The sequence below is a fragment of the Rhinolophus sinicus genome, chromosome 18 (assembly GCF_057876585.1).
Source record: "Rhinolophus sinicus isolate RSI-liver-muscle chromosome 18, RSI-T2T, whole genome shotgun sequence".
NCBI lineage: Eukaryota > Metazoa > Chordata > Mammalia > Chiroptera > Rhinolophidae > Rhinolophus > Rhinolophus sinicus.
The window spans coordinates 63,647,640-63,655,104 of NC_142518.1; the positions used below are offsets into that span (position 1 = coordinate 63,647,640).

General features: G+C 36.5%; 1 pseudogene; it reads left to right on the forward strand.

Moving 5' to 3' along the window:
* The first annotated feature begins 3,001 nt into the window (after positions 1–3,001).
* On the forward strand, positions 3,002–3,238 carry LOC109460335 (SNRPN upstream reading frame protein pseudogene; annotated as a pseudogene).
* Positions 3,239–7,465: the final 4,227 nt, after the last annotated feature.

Sequence of the window (7,465 nt, forward strand, 5' to 3'; positions counted from 1 at the left end):
TTTTAAAGAAAGGCTACAACAAGAGAAAAAAAAGGACCCAGAAATCCCACTTCTGGGTATTTATCTGAAGAAACCCCAAAACACTACTTGGAGGGGATGTGTGCATCCATATGCAGCATTGTTTACAATAGCCAAGATTTGGAGGCAGCCTCGTTGTCCATCAACAGATGAATGTATAAAGAGGAAGTGATACATATATACAATGGAATATTGCTTGGCCATTGAAGGGAATGGGAATGTGGCAGCAGATGGACATGGAGGATACTGTGCTGAGTGAAATATGTCAGACAGAAAGACAGATACAATGTAATTTCACTTATATGTGGGATCTAAAGAACAAGATAAATTAAGAAACAAGACAGAAACAAACTCATAGAGACAGAGAACATTTTGATGTTTGCCAAATGGGAGGGGGGTGGGTGAAAAAGGGGATGGAATTAAGAAGTACAAACTGGGTGTTATAACTAGTCATGGGCATGTAGGGTATAGCATCAGGAATATAGTCAATAATATTTTAATAGCTACATATGGTGTCAGATGGGTACTCGATTTATTGGAGTGATAGATGGAAGGGGAAATGGAGGTAGGATGCAAGATGCAAGGATTAAGAAGTACAAATTGGCAGTTACAAAATAGTCATGGGGGTGTAAACTAAAGCATAGGGAATATTGTCAATAATATGGTAATAACCATGTATAGTGCCAGGTGGATGCTAGACTAGTCAGGGGGATAACTTCATAAATTATATAAATGTCTAACAGCTATGCTGTATACCTGAAATTAATATGAAACAATATTGAATGCCCACTGTAGTTGACAAATTTTAAAAAGGGGTGGAAAGGTGAAGGGGGATAAGAGGTTCAAATTTCCAAGTAAAAAACAAGTAAGTCATTGGGATGTAATTTACAGCATCAAAATATTGTGATGGTGTTGTACGGTGTCAGATGGTTGCTGGACTTATCATGGTGATCACTTCTTTAGGTATATAAATGTTGAATAACTAAGGTGTACTCCTGAAACAAATATAATACTGTATTTTCACTATATTTTAATAAAAAATATTTTAAAAATGTGAAGTCAAGGGAGGTTCTTTGTGAGCATTTGTAATAACAACTGTTTCATAGAAGACTAAACAAAGGGATTACTTGGATATGGACTATTGCTATTTTTCAAGGGGTCAGAGAATGAATTCAAGTTGTAGGAGTGGGCCATTCCCCCAAATAGGCCTTATCTATGAAGGGTTACCAGGCATTTCAACTCATTTGTGCTAGAGTCACAGCAATGAAGAACTTCCCCTCATGAAATGTCAAACCTTTTCAAGCATACTATTTTAAACACCACAATCTAAATTTCCCACTGAGAGCAGATCCTCAGAGAGTTAACATTCCAATATGGCTGCTTTAAGGAAGAGAACACTGGCTATATTTTGAAATACATAAGCAGTAGGAGACAGAATAGTTTGCAATGGCCAATTCTTTGTATAGAAGGTGAGGAACTAAAGAATGGAGTTCTCAAAGCATATTTGTTTGAGGTAAAGTGCTCATATGTTTAAGGTAAATTACCTCTTCCAGAAAGACCATTTTGCTCTCTGAAGAAGTAATTTAGTTCAAAAGGGTACCAATTCAGTTTCATTAAGCCTTTCGGGAGCTACATTTTCTATTATAAGCAAATCCTGCATAAGGTAATTTGCCTCAATTAGGTGATCACTTTGAATCCAGAAGGGAGGATATTTTACTTACCTGACTCATCAATTTTCTTTTGATTGCCTAGGTGTGTATAGAAATGTGTTATGTATTATACACAAGCTTAACAAAATAAGACCCACCCCTTGTTTAAAGTAGCATATGTTCAGCAGTACCTTAGCACATGTCACAGTTATTGTTAAACATGGGTTAATTCCTTTGGACTTACATCCTGGTCTGTTGATGATGTACAAAATATGGTCTTACATTAAAAGGAGTTTATAAAGTTTTTATTTTTGACAGCAAAGCACCTGGGGTAGATGATAGACCAGAGCTGGCTTAACTTTCATGGATGTGGTAAGGAGTGACTTTCTAACAACTATGAAAGTACTTTAAATATTAAGCCTTACAGAACCACTAATTACATTGATTATTTAAAAGGCATAATGGGAAGAAATAAAGCCAAGAAAAATTTAGGGAACATACCTAGAATTAGTGCCAAGTAAGCAGTTCTTCCAATGGCTAAAGAGTAGGTGAAGTTTACTGGTAGGAAATCTATTACTGTTGTGACTTAAAATGGGAATACAGGAAATGTGCAGGAGGAAAGTGAAAATCATTAGTGTGCTGCAATTTAAACATTAGGCAGTGACCAGCTGACCATCCTCCTGGCTCCTTGGTTCATAACCTGTCAATAAATCTCACATTAATCAACACTCATTGTGCTTTGTCTATAGAACGACTGAAGTGGTCATGGTGTTCTTTTCACAGTCCTTGTTATTTAGGGTCAATCACCGCACTTCAACTGCAAACGATGCAATACTATTTGGCTTATAACCCAGTCACTTGTCCGATGTATCATAGACTTCAATACATTGCAAATCTGGTGCTGTAAGTATTGAGATGCCACTCAGAATAAATTATTTCAAAGCAAAAGAGTATTAGTTGTAATATTTAGCATTGAATTATACCTATTTCCTACCACAAGAAACAAAATTGGCTTCAAAGAATAACCAATGACAACCAAACACCTCAGCACCACAACAAAATCATATCTAGCTATGTTTTCATTTGGCATTACTTAGTTCATGCAGTGTCTTATATGCATTTAGGAAACTAGACAAAGAAAAACATCCCTTTGATGTTTAACTTTTAAAAAATTGTTTCACTCTGTGGGATTATATATCTTGGCAATAATTATTTTGGTAAGCTAATCACACATGTTCACTATCTCTGTGTTACTCTTTCTAAGGTAACTAAGGCGAGCTGAGCGGCCACTGGAGATGCCTGATACCCTGGTATGAGGAGTGGCCAGCAGCTTGATGGAGTGGGCCAGGGACTGCTTACACCTAAGACAGACTACAGACCACCATGTACTAGAGGTGGAAGTCCAAGTCAAACATAGGATAGCCTCACTGAACAACCAAGGATGTCAGCTGGACCCGAGGCAATCCCAGCAGCAGCAATGGATAGTTGATTTCCAGGTGGAGCTGAGACAGGCATTCTTAGTTGAGACACCAAGAGATATTAAAGCAGTATTGGAACATCAAGGTAGCTGATTCCAAGGGAAAAACCAGCTGACAATGTATTGATGTATTTGAATGATCTGATAATGTAATAAAGCTATTTTCCATGAAAAAAAGGAACTAAGAATCTTCAAATATTTTTTAAAGCATTCTTTGAGGTATATTTGCTGATCACAGACATCTTTCTTGCCTGAAAACAGGGAATTATCTTTATCAAAATTAATCAACCTAATTTCAGCACTCCTTTATGGAAAAGTCCAAGGGCCTGTGACCCAGAGGTCTTGGTTAGAAGATACTTTGTTAATTTATTGGTGTAGCTGATTTTTTGGCAGTTTTAACTAAACCGGGGTTTAACATACAATTTATTCTTGTTATTTGAGGTAGTTCTGTCTTATAAACATAGTTATGTTTAATGAACCATTGCTCCTAGGGGAAATGCATGGTTAGGCTCCTGTGAGCCTCTGGTCACGTTTTTGTCAACCAATCAATACATAACCTTGTTTTATGTGTGTTTCTGTTTGAATACACCTTATTTAATATATTTTGTCAATTTATTAACATTGGATTCATAGCCAACAGCACTATACCTCATGCCTGAATGATGCTTACCTAGTATATGCTTTTCCTTTGTTAAGTCCCATCACAGCTTTTTTGACAGCACTTCAGCACTATGCTTGGGGGCCATTTAAAACAGCAAAATCATCATCAAAAAGTACACAAAAAAAGAGAAATATCTAGTACTAAATAAACTGCAAAAAGGATACTTGTTTAGAGTATGAGAGCTGAAACAAGAAAGCCAAGTGTTGCCTTATTTGACTTCAGCTGGGAACTTTCACATCAGTAACTCAATTTTTTCACCACTGGGCATGTCCACAAATGACAGAAAATGAACAGCTAGTGTTGATTTTGAATTATGATTTACAAGTAAATTTTAGCAGGGAGACAAATTCCCAAATACAGAATCTGCAAATAATGAGGATCAATTGTACCTAGTATGCTAATTTTTATACTTCTTAGTTTTGTAATGATTAAGCAGTTATTCTGTGCTTGCAAAAAATAAGTTGTTTAGAAATACATAGGATTTTGCTTAAGTTTCAGATTTTTTCCTTGGCCATTTATTTTGGAAAATCAATTTAATAAAAGTTTAATTTTTTTCCCAATTTAGTTGAACATTATAGTTATTTTAGTAGCCATATTCATTAGATCAATAGCTCAGAGATTATAAATCACAAAGATACATGGAAAGGCAATAACAGGAAGAGAAATCAAGGAAAAAAATACATGTTCTCAGTCTGTAGTAGGTTTAAAGAGCCGAGATATGCTTAATTAACACTTGTTGATTGAACTTAATAATTTCGCTTTTACTTCACAGTTTATAATTGAAAATGGTCTGAAGAACAGGATAGATGGAACATTTATTTGAACATAATAATACCATTAACTCAATGACATACTATGATTACATATTTGGACCATGCTTTATATAAGCTCCGTTCTGAAGTACCTAGAATTGGCCAATATTTAGGACATGAACATTTGATTCCCTATAAAATAAAAATGGTCTTACAGACATTACATAAAGTGTGCTCTGTTGAAATGTGTTATTCTGTATTGCCAAGAGAACATATACTTTGAATTGAAAGGGAGTGAAAAGAAAATAGAGAATGACTTATGTATGGTGCTTTTAAGCTCATGATAGAAATAGCTCAGGAAATATGTGATGACTCAAAAAACTTAAAAGGGGCTGGTGTCTCAGTTTGGGAGGGGAGGAAAGGAAATATAAAACTAAAATAACGTTTTAATAAAAAATTGTGTGTGTGTGTGTTTTCGTTTTTTCACTTTTTAAATTTTTTTTCTTGGGGAATATCGGGGAACAGTGTGTTTCTCCAGGGCCCATCAGCTCCAAGTCATTGTCCTTCAATCTAGTTGTGGAGGGCGCAGCTCAGCTCCAAGTCCAGTTGCCATTTTCAATCTTAGTTGCAGGGGGTGCAGCCCACCATCCCCTGTGGAAATTGAACCGGCAACCTTGTTGTCGAGAGCTTGCACTATAACCAACTGAGCCATCCGGCCACCCAAAAATTTTTAAATAGAAATAATAAATGTGTAAAATTAAAAGAAAGGGAAGCAAAAAATAAAGTGAATGTTTATAAAAAACAAAAGTATAGAATTGGACCAACACATGCAGGCAACTAAAGTCTTACTAAACAGACATTTATTAGGAATTTAGATTGAAGTGTGCATTATTACCTCCTACAATGGCAAGTTTAAACACAGCTGCAAAGAGATGAGAGCGACTTGATCTCTCTCTTCTCTTGGCTTTATCGTATGAAATTATGTATGCTCCTTCCTGTCTTTTGTTTTGGCCTTCAGAGTGTGGCTTCATACAATAGGTTTATCTTCTTGAACATATTTATGAAAAAGGCAAGGAACTGAAGAAAAAACAATTCAAGCTTTTAAAAGGATGCCATTTTTGTCTAGAATCTAAGTCATTACACAGATAGTGGGATTTAAAAACTTGTCTGAATTTCTTTTAATGTATTTGAAAAGCACAGTTTCTATAACTGAAGTGATCCCTGTGAAAGGTGCTTACCGCTACCTCTTGTCTCCCATTATTTGAGGGTCATATGTGGGATGAGAGGGCTGCTGAGGCACTGGTGAAGGGCCTGATGTAAAGAGTAGAAAGATGTACTGCATGAATTTGAAGGGGTACAGTCAGCATGAGATAGATCTGTGCTCATATAGAAACGTCCACTGCAGGCTGCAGCTGATATCACAGGTGGGCCAAGAGGACGTGACATGGGGCACCAGAGGCAAATGCAACAGTAAACGTCAAGGTTAAGCTGTTTCAAGAAAGAACCTTCAAAACACAGTGGCCTAAATAAGATAGAAGTTTAATGTCTTAAGTAAAGTTCGGCTAGTCTATGATGGTGGGGCTTTTCTGCTTGACAAGGTCATTAAGAGACACATGTTCCTTCCATCTTGTTGCTCTGCCATCTCCTATGGCATTTCCCAGACTGCATGGTCAAAATTGGGTTGCTTGTACATCTGTGTTCCATCTTGTGGAAAGAGGAGAAAAGGAGTCCAGTGCAAGCGATTCCCTTTTAAACAAGTGAGGCAGAAATTGCACACATCCTTTATGTTCTTATTCCACTGGCAAGAACACAATATGTCCATGTGTGTCTATTAGGGCAGCCTTGAAGTGTTGTCTCTAGCTGAGAGGCTATGCATGTAGTAAGAAGGGTAGAACAGAATTTGGGGGATAGCTAGCAAGTATTTAACTTCATTCATATTGAATTTTCTGCCCAATAAATATAGTCAGTTTTATGTATTTTAAAATTCAAATTCATATAAGTCCTGGAATTGTAAAAAACCCTGAAAGGTTCAAACACAGCCAAAGCCGTATGATAACCATTGTTTACTGTGAACAGCTAAAGTATCTCTTGGTTTGTGTCAACTGAGAACAGTATAGGGTGACTCTCCTATACCATCAGTTCTATTAAGGGCTGATGAACCATGCAAAATGGGTTAAGTAAGATATTTTCTCAATAGAGGACCACACCATTTTCTGGTTGGCAGTTATTCTACAGGACTGTTGTCCATGCTTAGATTTCATTATAATTTAAAGAATAATAGGAGATTCGAGGGTTTAACGTAGAATATTTTTTGTCACATGTACAAAATTTGAGAGCTACTACTTTCTGACAACCCAAGTTGCAAAGAAAAAAAACGTGCTACTGCTGTCCTTGTACATCATTACTAATGAGGGCAGCTTCTGCTGCATCAGGGGCATGTGTGTTTTTCTTGGTTCGAATCGGTGTCCCAGCCATATCATGTTCTACAGTTATTTGTATCTCTATAGTATGATGTACACTGCACACATTGAGTTATGTGAGACATAAGAACAGACAGACCTTTTGTTTCTCTATAAGAAGAAGTGTGTCTCTAAAGCCTTAATTGGGTAGTATGAGATGTTGACATTTTACCCCAACTTGACAGCCAAATCAATGTTATTGAAGGCAGCCTTAGGCATTCATGACAGCCTAAGGATTAATACCCTTGGCCAATTTCAAAATAGTTGTCTCATATCAGCAGGCAAGATGTGTTGGTTTCCTACATTTGAATCAAAGCATTTTTGAGGCATGTTCTAAGTTATTCATATATAGCATATAGTAGAATTAAACCAGATCAAGTGTCTCAATTGACCATACTTGGCTCGCTGCAAAACAAACTTTACTTATTATGTCCTGTTTTTTTTTTTAT